The sequence below is a fragment of the Lissotriton vulgaris genome, chromosome 8 (genome assembly GCF_964263255.1).
Source record: "Lissotriton vulgaris chromosome 8, aLisVul1.2, whole genome shotgun sequence".
NCBI classification, from domain to species: Eukaryota; Metazoa; Chordata; class Amphibia; order Caudata; family Salamandridae; genus Lissotriton; species Lissotriton vulgaris.
Genome location: NC_141696.1, coordinates 410,622,160 through 410,635,581, shown reverse-complemented (window position 1 = coordinate 410,635,581; position 13,422 = coordinate 410,622,160). Strand labels below are relative to the sequence as shown.

General features: G+C 41.2%; 1 protein-coding gene across 1 annotated transcript in view; it reads left to right on the top strand.

Moving 5' to 3' along the window:
- The window catches only part of ATP10A (ATPase phospholipid transporting 10A (putative)), an 895,063-nt gene that overhangs the window by 734,667 nt on the left and 146,974 nt on the right, over window positions 1-13,422 (top strand). The window lies entirely within an intron of this gene.

Here is a 13,422-nt window from a genome sequence, read left to right as displayed (position 1 = left end):
TCCAAAGTCCTTCCCACTCCTCCTTGGAAAGAATACAACAGCACTCGAGGTTGAGGGTTACAAACGCGCTAGATTTTATTTAGCGGGGGGGTGCACACAGACGCGTTTCGGCGGTCTGCCTTCGTCAGTGTGTGATGCACTGTGTTTGTTTCCGACATTATTTTTAACATACATGGTCACTCCCACTTCCAGTCAGGTGTGGACACAAACAAGGGGACTGAAGCCTAGCATGAGACAGAGGCGGCCATCTTGTAGTGTATAGTGGATGTAACACGACAATAGCAAATTGCTTTATAGAGCCCACAGATGGGCAATCGCATTGTTCCCTGCTAGGCTTATCACAATAAAACGTCATAAAATCGACGTAAACAATAAAGCCGTGGATCGGCTTGTGTCCCCATATATAACACATATTCCAAATCACCTGTACACAAAAGAAAAATGAATCAATTCTCAAACCACAGCTGAAAGCTGGACGTAGCTGAGAGGGGGGTTGAGACAAGTGGGTATAGAGTGAGATGCATCGCGTACAACATCAGAAAGGGCATGTATAATTGTTCACAGTATTCAATCACATTTCAAATGAAAATTATAACGTGAATTCAAAATTAGAACAAATGTGATTCAAGTGCATCTTATATACAGTGGAAAGCTAAATATGTGAGAGACATCTAAGTTAGACTCCTGCATTATACCCAATCAAATTAAGATTCATTAAATCTGGATCACAAGGTATTAGTGATATCCCCTAAATTCATAGTAGTAGGTTATACGGCAAAACAGGTACTGTAAGTTAAGTAACAATGACGTGTCTCTCACACGCTGATATATACAAGGCGGAAAATCGGATTCAAGTTTCAGAGCTATTATATACATTGGTATACATTTGTTCCAAATATGATAATGTAAGAAGTTCTAATTTCAGTTCAATAAGGTGCACTATCATCTAGGAATAGTGTATATCAGTTGTTGTTCTCTGCTCATTTCCCTAGGTGGAAAGCCATCTCCTCCCCACTGTTAAGACCTTTGGGATGTTTTGTACACAGATCGATAATATATCGGGACTCTAGTCTCCTTAATCTGCGTAGACGGTCACCTCCACGAATATTAGGGGGTACAATATCGAGGCCGAAATATTGGAGCTTATTCCGGTCTCGGTAGTGTGCTTCCGCGAAATGACGAGCCACCGGATAGGTCTGATCTGTTTTGTCGATGGCTCGCATGTGTTCTAATATTCTGAGCTTTATCTCCTTGATCGTGCTCCCAATGTAGCGTAAGCCACAGGGGCACTGCAAGCAGTAGACGGCATACTGTGTGCTGCAGGTAATGAATTTATTTATATAGATTTTCCTGCCAGTTTCTGTTATTGTATACGAGAGTACGCGTTTACTACCTGCGCACGCTTTGCAGCGGCCGCAGGGGTAAAAGCCTTGTTGCTCCCTTAAAGTGTTAGTTCTTGGAGACACTTTATCAAGATGACTGTGCACTAATATGTCGCCTAGTGATCTCGCTTTACTGAAGGTTAGGAGTGGCTGGGTTGGAAGGTCTTCTTTGAGCACATTGTCGGTTAAAAGAATATGCCAGTTCTTACGTAGCATGGCTCTGAAGCTATCCGCACCTGTTGAGTAGGGAGTTATAACTCTGAACTTGCCCTTGTTGTCACCTGCAGATCCCTTCGGTTGACCTGTTCAGTATTACTGGTCAAGAGGGACTGTCGCTCTATTTTCCTTACTCTGTTTAGAGTGTCACGGAGCATTCTCTCGCCATATCCCCTAGCTCTAAATCGGGATATGCATTCCGAAGCAGCCGCTTCGAAATCTGAGGGTTTAGAACAGTTCCTACGAAGTCTTAGCAGTTCCCCATAGGGGATGCTGTTGATTAATTGGGGTGGATGGCTACTGCTGGCGTGCAGTGTGGAATTGCCAGCAGTTTGTTTTCTGAAGAGGTTAGTGTGGAGTTGACCATCTTCTGCGTATATTTTGAGGTCCAGATAGTCCGCTGCCACTGGACTCACTGTTCCCGAAAATCGCAGATTGAGTTGATTATTGTTGAGTACATTAATGTACTCCTGAGCTGTTTCAGGGTTACCTTTCCACACAATGAAAAGGTCATCGATGTATCGATGCCAGCAGATGACCTTACCCTTATTGCTTCCAACTATACAGCTCCTGGGTACCTGCTCCTCCCACCAGCCCACGAACAAGTTCGCATAGCTGGGAGCAAAGCAGGTACCCATCGCCGTGCCAGACTTCTGGATGTATAACTGTTCTTCGAACAGGAAAATATTGTGTTTTAGACAAAATTCTACGAATTCTAGAATCATTAGATTATGTCTAGAAAATCGTAGTTGGCGTCGTTCCAGTGCCCATTTCACCGCCTCTAATCCAAAACTGTGTTCAATAATCGTGTAGAGGCTGGTGATGTCTAATACCATCAAAAGATAATCCTGTTCCCACACCAGATTATTCAATTTCGTCAAGAAGTCTTTTGTGTCTCGTACATACGAGTCCAAAGTAGACAAAAGAGGAAATAAGGTGTGGTCCACAAAGCGAGACATATTCTCCGTTAGACTCCCAATTGAAGAAATGATCGGGCGTCCAGGTGGGCAGTCACGATTTTTGTGAAGTTTTGGGAGGTGGTAGAAAGTCGGAGTCATGGGGCAAGTGGTGCGTAAGAACAGGTGTTCCTCTTTGTTCAGCATCCGTTGGTTATACCATTTAGAGATGAGTTTATCGTATACTATGATACTCTGTTGGTAAGTCTCATTGGTGCATTTGGTATAAAAGTTCTCATCTGAGAGTTGCCTCAATGCTTCCTTCGTGTAGTATTCACGAGTCATTAAAACCACGTTCCCACCCTTATCAGAGGGCTTCACAATTATTTTCGTGTCTGTCGTTAGTCCTTTAAGGGCTAGTCTCTGTTGTTCCGTGATGTTCTGGTGGGGATTTTGTTGGTTGATTTTTCGAAACTTTAATAGATCATCGTTCATAGCTTCCGAGAACACATCTATAGCATCCCAAGGGGATTGGGGAACGAAGGTGGACGCTGGTTTAAATCCACTGTTTTCACTGTCTTGTTCGATACCCTGCATTTCCGCTCTCTGGGCTGGATCCAAATCTGCAAGGTCCTGTGTTTGTTCCAATTCCAGATCTGTTAGTATCTCTACTGAGCGTAGGTCTTTGCCGCTAAGTGCGTCTGTAGCTGTAATTCTTCGCCCTTGGTGTTCTTTATTTTGTAGATGTGGCCGCATTTTGAAATGTTTATGTAATTTCAGTTTGCGCGTGAAGCGGAACAAGTCTATTTTGGTTTGGGTGTATTCCAACTCACTATTTGGACAAAAAGTTAGTCCGAGGCTTAGGACTTGTTCTTCTTCCATTGTCAGTTCTCTAGTAGTGAGGTTGACCACCGTTAGATTTGTTGCCTCATTATCAGTGCTAGGGTTTCCTGAGGGGTTAGTGGTAATGTTGATTCCACTTAGATGGATGGCTGAGGCTATTGTTTTTTGTTGGTGCGCTTCCGATTGGTCCAGCGAGATACTCGGGCGCCGCCTCTGCCCCTTCCTCTTGTTCCCCCCGCCTGCCCGTCTGGTTCTCCGTCTTTTTCTGCTCCTTGGGTATCCGTGTCTGGGGGCTTGTTCTTCCCACCTCGGAGCCATGTGCTTTGTATTACTTCGTATTCCTCCTGAAAAGGAGTCTTGGTGCTTTTGTCTACCGCTCTAGGCCCCCTGTTGGTAGTGCGTGTATCTGGGTCTGATTGATTCTCTTCCGATTCATTCTCGGTTATGTCTGATTCGGAGGTAACTTCTCCAGTACCGCTAGTTGTTCCAGCACCTTCCTTTCTGCTCTTCTGTAGGGCCTTGCGTGGGGCTTCAAACTTTTTTGCATACGTGAGGACGCGTCCAGTTAGATAATCGTTGGCGTCCCTCTCGTATTTTTCCTGTTTGCGGAGTCTTATTCTAGCTTCATATTTGATTAGCCTGGCCTTCATTTGTTCCTTCATTTGTGTGATGTTTGCCACTTGACTGGGATCAGTCTCACTCTCAAGTTCGTTGTCAATTGCTTGGATGTCTGCCAGTGCTCGCTCCCTGTCGCTCCAAGCATATTTCACAAGTATTTTAAGTGTGCCCTCACAGTATTGAGCAGTATGCTCGAACCAGTCCGTTAGCAGTTGCGGGTCCGGATTCTCGTAGGAGGGGACAGTGTGGACTCTCAACCCCCTTGGTACCCTTTCTTCTTCAATATAGTTAGTGAGGCTTGTCGCCTCCCACCATTTGCGGATTTCCCTTTCATGCAGGCGCTCCAATTTCGTCATTGTTATCAAGAGTGGATTACTGGGCATTTCCACTGTGGGCGTTTCAGTTGATGCAGGCGGTCTTGTCTGCCTTTTAAACATGCCCTTTGCTGCCGATTGCCGTTCCGCATCGGAAAACATGTCGGAACAGCGCGTGTCATAAACAGTATTAGACTCGTACTGTAGACTCGCGCTTGTAGGTAGTGCTGCCACCCCCGCAGTTCAAACGCGCGTTTTCAACCTCAATCCTCTGTCGCCTGGCCATACAATTCCAAAGCTCCCTGACGTGCAGAGATGGGAGTGTACGATTAGCAGATGCATGCAATGCTCACCGGAGACGTCTTCCTCGGGAGACACGGGGCTCGCGTACTCCTCTGTAATCCGTGACCGGACTCGAGCTCCCAGATTGGATCAGGCGGTGCGCAGCCGCGCACTTCAGAAACGCTCCTTTCTCCACGAAAAAGCGGCTGCTCACTCGTCGGCGGGTGCTGTCGGCGGTTCGTGGACACCGCCACACATTAACGCTCCAAAGTCCTTCCCACTCCTCCTTGGAAAGAATACAACAGCACTCGAGGTTGAGGGTTACAAACGCGCTAGATTTTATTTAGCGGGGGGGTGCACACAGACGCGTTTCGGCGATCTGCCTTCGTCAGTGTGTGATGCACTGTGTTTGTTTCCGACATTATTTTTAACATACATGGTCACTCCCACTTCCAGTCAGGTGTGGACACAAACAAGGGGACTGAAGCCTAGCATGAGACAGAGGCGGCCATCTTGTAGTGTATAGTGGATGTAACACGACAATAGCAAATTGCTTTATAGAGCCCACAGATGGGCAATCGCATTGTTCCCTGCTAGGCTTATCACAATAAAACGTCATAAAATCGACGTAAACAATAAAGCCGTGGATCGGCTTGTGTCCCCATATATAATACATATTCCAAATCACCTGTACACAAAAGAAAAATGAATCAATTCTCAAACCACAGCTGAAAGCTGGACGTAGCTGAGAGGGGGGGTTGAGACAAGTGGGTATAGAGTGAGATGCATCGCGTACAACATCAGAAAGGGCATGTATAATTGTTCACAGTATTCAATCACATTTCAAATGAAAATTATAACGTGAATTCAAAATTAGAACAAATGTGATTCAAGTGCATCTTATATACAGTGGAAAGCTAAATATGTGAGAGACATCTAAGTTAGACTCCTGCATTATACCCAATCAAATTAAGATTCATTAAATCTGGATCACAAGGTATTAGTGATATCCCCTAAATTCATAGTAGTAGGTTATACGGCAAAACAGGTACTGTAAGTTAAGTAACAATGACGTGTCTCTCACACGCTGATCTATACAAGGCGGAAAATCGGATTCAAGTTTCAGAGCTATTATATACATTGGTATACATTTGTTCCAAATATGATAATGTAAGAAGTTCTAATTTCAGTTCAATAAGGTGCACTATCATCTAGGAATAGTGTATATCAGTTGTTGTTCTCTGCTCATTTCCCTAGGTGGAAAGCCATCTCCTCCCCACTGTTAAGACCTTTGGGATGTTTTGTACACAGATCGATAATATATCGGGACTCTAGTCTCCTTAATCTGCGTAGACGGTCACCTCCACAAATATTAGGGGTTACAATATCGAGGCCGAAATATTGGAGCTTATTCCGGTCTCGGTTGTGTGCTTCCGCGAAATGACGAGCCACCGGATAGGTCTGATCTGTTTTGTCGATGGCTCGCATGTGTTCTAATATTCTGAGCTTTATCTCCTTGATCGTCCACAGATGAAATAGTTGTTTACAGTAAAGGTGCCGACACAGTCATCATGGATCTTCTTCAGCCCTGTTCTACAGGTATTGTGTTTAATTCAATTTGTTGCGCGGTGCCGCTTACATAGACAGTCACGTTATTAAATAGGGTGTGGATCAGGCATTTCGAAGACAGAATAATTATCATGGGGTCACAATAGGGTGTCCAGAATATTAAGGGCCAAACTATCCAAAAGTATCTTTGTAATGAATTTCTATACCTAACCCCACATATACATACCTTGGGGAATATATATATATATATATATATATATATATATATATATATATATATATATATATATATATATATATATCTCTTCAAGGTACGTAGATGTGGCATTGAGCATAATAAATCCATACCTTCCTCTGTGCACGTACATCGTAGATTTTTTTTCCCTCGATATTCTGGTCACCATATTGTGACCATTTGATTTCCTGCCTTTGACATTACTCATCTTAATCGTTAAAGAATTTAAATTTGTGAGCTAGTCAGTAGCTGTTAAAAGAACCTGGAAAATTATACGTTTATCTATGTATTGGTGATTATTTAGGCCTCACAGTGTGCACCTGTATGTGATTGGTGGGATATAGGTAAAAGTAACATGCAAGAAATGGATGGACAGAACTCACACATAACAATTGTTTGTGCCTCAGTATTATATGGCATTGTTTTAATATGTTCACAGTTCACAGCTGCTTGGAAGAACAACCTTGTTTGCGACTCTCTAGGAGTTCTAGATTTGACCCTTTTATGCCAGCATAATGGATACAATTTTTTGTAACTTTCTCTACCGAATGTCCCCAAGGCTTTGTATCCATACCAGCCAATGTCTGTATTTCTGCAGGTGGGTTTGCACTAATACTTGTAACTTTAGCATGTTCTTTAATAGAACATCATAATCATTTTCTTTCGAGCAGTTTTAAATTATGTATATTGAATTGGGCATTTTTTTCATCTATTTAACCTGTTTCTTTGAAAAGTCCCTGGGTGGCATGCTCTACACGAACTACTGCAGCCAGGTGCCCTCTAGGGCCTGGTTGAGCCAATATAAAATCATAAAAATTAGTAAATACATTTAAAAGTTGTGATTATTAATAGCTGTACCCAACTGAAGTGTGATGTTGAGCAAAGCACACCAAGCCTCTTTCCTTTTGACTTCTTCTATTGGGCCAGTGTCTTCCACTAAGTGAAATTGTAAACTTCCCAAGTAGTAAATGTTTTACAATATGCAGGCACTGTAGTAAATTGGAATCTTTATCCTAATAGAACTTAGTGGCCTTGTATAATTGACTTCTTCTTTAGATATGAAATCTCCTTCAGGTTCCAGGCATAATTATAACAATCTTTTCAAACTCTCTTCTTGGTGCCCCTTGGCTACTCCACCTGTACAGAACTCAGGTCAGTTAAATGAGTTTCTTGCTGACATCCCCCATGTGTGACTTATCAAATTCAAAACAGTGATCAATACAGCCACAATCTCTATATAGTATAGTATATTTCCCATACAGAATAAAGTGACCATCAATTCCTGTGCCAGTAGGTCAGGATCTTCCCTCGGTCCCTCAAGTTGTACATTTTTACATGCCATAACCACCCCCAAAAGAGAGGCACCTCGAAGCTCCTTGTATGGGACTATGAAGTATCTAGTTATCTACCCACAACAACTTCTCCTACACCGACCTGCATTCCATTGTGTTGTAGAGAAACCCCAAAGCACAGAAACAGTGGAGTACAATCAATAGTTTTCATTTTACTCCACAATACATGGTTTTGTGAAAAACAGCATGTTGGCCAGTTGCCGTTGTGCGCTGGCAAAAGTATGGAGTCCCCTTACTATCATGTGTGTCTCTTAAAGAATTGTTGACAAATACTAACCATATCATCAGTTTGGCTCACATTTGAAAGTGTTGGCAGTAGGACCTCTCATATTAATACTGTCCTCTTACAACACCATTAAAACATGCATAATCTTTTCACACTTGTCACTTCACACATTATTTGTCCCGTTTATGACTATTATTTTTGTCACATTTTACTTGATGGAATCTTGAAATGGTAAAGACATATTTGGACCCTTTTTTTAAATCAGGTAATAGTTTTGGATACCAACCTACTTAAATGGTGATGTCAATGCAGCAAGGTTCCGCCATTATGAAATCAACCCAGGGCAAAGCGCTGCCATCTTTAAACTGTCAAGGTGTGGCCAGATATTTTACTTTCAACAGCCTGCCAAGGACAGACTCTTCGTCCTTCTAAATCTTAATGACTTAAAATATGTCCCCCTCGATTGTTATTTTCATTTGATATTGTATTCCTCACAGGGGCCATAATTACAATTTTGATGAGTATGTGTACAGCATGTTGAAGGCTGCCACTTCTTAAGCTTAGTTCATGAGTGTAAGATAGATTTTGTGGAGAACGAAATATTTTAATTTCTTTAAATGTATTTACTGTTTTCATAGCATACTCAAATGACCTACTGGCGCAGATCCTCATTAAACGCCTCAGTGACAGTAGAAAATGAAAAAATGAAAGTCTGTAGGAAAATAGTTCCAGATCTCAGACACTGCAGACAACCATGCTTAAGATAATGTGTTGCTTTTTTTATAACAGAATATGGGGAGCATGTTTTTGCTTTTGGTCTGAAAGACATATGAGATTGAGAGTTTGAATGTCAAATATTCTGCCTTTTATGGTGCAATTACTGTGAAGGTAACGTGCATTTTTATAAGTAATGTATAAGAAAGTGATGGGTGGAATGCTTGAATTAATCTCAGCCATTGACAATTACCTGACCATCATTTTGGGCACTGTGCCCTTCAAGACCACAATATGCACGTAAGCCTTCATCTGCTCAGACACGAGCAGTCTAGGCCAAACTGCCAGGTGACATCCACTAAAGCAATCCAGGACTAGTTTAAAAAAAAATGTTATTTGAGCAGAGCATATGATTCATGATAGGTTATATACTTAATATTAATAACAATAAGACAGCTTTTGACACAAGCAGTTGATTTCATAATCATTTAGAAGACAACCTGCAAAGTGAAAATGTTACGCTTTTAACATAGCAGCAATAGAAGAGAAAACATTTCCGAATACGCCTAAAGTGCAAAGACCGACTACAATGATTCGTCCTATAAAGTGCCAAGTGCAGATCTGTAAAAAGCTATAGCCAATAGTCCTACAGTTATTTACCGAACAAAACCTCTGATCATCGGCCTAGAAAGTGCAAAGTGCCAATTTACAGAAAGTTAAGGCAGCTAATCCTATGACTATTCATTAGACCAAAGTGCAAAATACAATTTATCCAAATTAAATAACAATAATATCAGAAAACCCTGCTAGGCCCAAAAGTGCAACATCAATATCAATATCAATATCAATAAAATGCTAGTGCTAGTGTGCTGTTAACAACAAATTCCTATTAATAGACCTTTAATACAATCACCTGAAAATGCAAATGTCTCCTAAAAAAAGAAAAGAGCTGCTATATTTGTTAAATTCTTCCAGTATTATGATCTCTCTTTGATCTTTTCCAACTCATTAAAAAACGTCCAATTATTTTCAAATCTCTTAGTAGCTTCTACCCTCCTGGCGTAGGCGTCTTCAACTTTGCAAGTCCTTTTCATTTTATTGAACCATTTCAGATGGGAAGGAGCTTCCCAAGATCTCCAATTTTGTAAAATCAGGGAGCGGGCTACCAAGATTGAAATGAATATAAAAGCTGTTTCGGAATCAGATTGCTTTATTCCCCCTTTACAAATTCCGAATAGGGCAGTTTCAGCCTCAATCGGAATTCTTTTCTCGATTGCTTGCTCAATATAAAAAAAAAACTGTCCCCCAGAAAATCTTTAGGCCTGGACAGGTAAAAAAGGTGTTGTGCCACCCACCTTGCCCCTCAGCTTGACATCAGAAGCATTTGTTTTCAACCCCGGGAATCTTTTACATAAGGTAGCGGGAGTTAGGTAGGAGAGCCATCAGGATAAATAGGACATCCTTTTAAAATTTGCAGCACGTAATGATTTACTTCCCAGGAGGCAAACAGACCCCCACTCCTTCCCAGACAGCTCACATCCGGTTTCCCGTTTTATTTTCTCCAAATGATTATTTAGCGTAGGGGATTGTCCTGGTTTGTGCAACAGCCTATACCAATTTCCTACCCCTCTTATTTTAGCCACATAAAGAGCAGCCACCAAGGGGTCGGGGCAATTCAGCATACCACTAGAATTTTTTAGCAAGGAAACAATTCGTAAATATTAGTGAAAGGTCAGGGCACAGGGTCAGACTGATTTGCATATGGCCATGTCTGAACTGGGGTGGCGGAGTGAGCTAAAGAACGGTGATGGATTAAACCCAGATCAGTTGACTGGGGGGGAGTGTTTGTATTGTCAACGCTCCGTTCATCATCCCCTTTGGTTTTTCTCTGCCCTTGCCAATACCTCTTGCCAGGAGAGCGGTGTGTTTTGTATTATAAAATGCCTTAGCTCTGACAATCCACAACCTTCCCAAATAGTTATGCGTCTCTATTGTAGCCCGAGACCAAGACTAGCGCATTCTCTAATTTTTAAGTATTGGAGACCCGACGAGATCTTCTTTTTATAAAAGGACTGAAGTCTAAAAAGATAATCTTTTAATGTTTTGTAACATGTTTTTTTGGGAAGTTTTCATGTTTTTAAAAATACTGGGGTTAGTGATCCAATTTCATGTGTCATTTTATCTATAAAAAAGCTGTCTCTAGCAAAATTTGATCTTCTCAAACCCGACACCAACTCTAAAAAGGCGGCTTCATAATATGTTCTTAAATGCTGCAGCGCCAAAACCCCCTAGCTCTATAGGCAATTGCAAGACATTTAGTTGGACCCTTGGAGCTTTCATACTCCAAATGAATTGTCTAAATAAGGTATCTATTTCCCTAAAATATGACTGGTTTATTTTTATCGGGATATTAGAGAATAGGAAGACTAGCAGCGGTAATATGGACATTTTAATTAGTGATATTCGACCCACTATCGATAAGGGAAGTAATGTCCATTGTTCCAACAACTTCTTAATCTTACTCAGCATCCTCAAATAGTTTATCTCAAATAGTTGATTAAACTGTGCAGATACATATATCCCGAGATATCTTATCGGGTCAGTTTTGGTCGCTTGAAGTTTCAAACAAGGTGGAAAAGAATTCAGATCAGCAATAAGGGCTACAACCTCCGTTTTTTGTGCATTCATTTTGTACCCGCCTATTTTTTCAAACTCAGAAAATTCCCTCAGGACTGTTTCAAAATGTGCCCTTTCCGGAGTCAGGTACAAATGTTGTCATTCGCAAATAATTTAAGTTTGGCCATGTCAGGAATTGAGGATTGGATAGCAGCATTATTTCGCATCTTTAAAACCAAAGGTTCAATAAAAACAGTAAAAAGTTGGGGCGAAAGTGGGCAGCCCTGTCTGGTGCCGCGGTTTATTTGAATAGTTCCTGCACAGTTCGCATTAATAATAATCTTAGCTGTGGCACCCAGATAGATATTCCGCAGCATATCCACTACTTGTACAGGAAACCCAAACCGTCCAAGGGTGGCAAACAAGGTTCTCCAATTCACTAGATTGAAAGCTTTTTCCGCGTCGACCATTATAATGCTCGCCGGAATACGATTAGTATTAATATAATCCAGGGCATGTATTAGGAACTAGGTATTAGCAGCCATTGGTCTACCCGCTATGAAGCCTGTTTGATCTTTATGTATGACTTCCTGGGCGGCCGGTAAAAAACCTTCTGCCCATACTTTCATCAGAAGTTTATAATCGGAATTAAAAAGACTGATGGGCCTATATGAGTTCACGTCCTCAGGATTTTTATCCTTCTTAACAAAAGAAACGATTATTGTTTCATTAAAAACCTCCGGAACCGTACCCCCCTCTCTAACAAAGTTAAATAAGTTTCGCAAAGGAGTCAAAAGTTCTTTTGCAAAAACTTTTAAAAAACTCAATGGGGAAACCATCCTGTCCGCAAGCTTTTGCCCCGGCTGTTGTTTTAATAGCTGCTAAAATTTCACGTCTCCACTTCCTTTTCCAATTCACCCATCTGATTCTCCGAAAGTTTGGGGATTTTCATGTTTATAAAATATTCCTTAATTAACTCGTCCTCCTCTAAATATTCAGTAGAATACAACCGGCAAAATGGTCCATGAATGTTTGAGAGATTTCGCTACTGTCAACTACTTCTAAACTGGAAAGAGGATCTAAGATTTTCAATATTATAGCTGACTCTTGCTTCTTTCTGGTAGAATTTGCCAAGGGTTTGCCAATTAGCTGGCTCTCCTCATAGAGCCTTTGCTGAAATAATTGCGAGCTACAAACTTCTTCTAAGATAAAAAAAAATTCCTTCAACACAGCTCTTGTCTGTTCATATTTATTAGGGAGGAACTGAAGTTTAAGAGCATAATCCTGATCCACTTCTAATTGCAATTGGGCTATCTTAACCTTTCGGGCGCGGGACTAACCCACCTTATAAACTATTATCCGCCCTCGGGCTGCTGCCTTAAACCCTCCCCACATAGAGAATGGAGTGGCAGTGTTTTCATTGATCTGGGAGTATTCCCGAATCCATTCTCTGAATCCCTCTACCCACTCCTCATTTTGCAGAAGAAGCCGATCTAGCTGCCACCTAGGGCGTTCCCTATTTTCTCCCCCAAGTATAATTTCCATCCCAATGTATGCGTGATCTGAAAAGGGATTGCCACCTATACTGACATCTCGAATCTGAAGGGATCTAGAATTAAGAAAAAAATCTATTCGAGAAGCCGTCCGAAACTCGCACGAGTAACAAGTATAAAATTCCTTATCCTCATTCAATTCTCTCCATGAATCTACTAATTGATACTCTTGTATAATAGCTTCCAATATTCTTTTTGTATTTGGTTTTAATTGTTTTATATTTCTGTTCGAGGTATCCTTATCAATATCCTGTATAAAATTAAATCCCCGCCTAATAACACCTGACCAGAAACTCCTACCAATAAATCATAAATCTCCGTCAAGGGTCCTATATCATCTGAAATTGGTCTACAGTAATTTATAAAATGTAATATTTTTCCCTGCAACTTAGCTACTACCCATATCCACCTCCCATGTTTTTCCCTATGAACCTCTACGAATTCCCAGGGAAGTTTGTTTGAGAAGTAAATTGCTACCCCTCTCACTGCCAGACCTGAAGATGCAAAAAATACTTTAGAAAATATTTTGGGTAGAAAAAGTTTCGGAGAGTTAGATTTCAGATGTGTCTCCTGTAGAAACAAGACTTGGGGATCTAGAGAGGACAG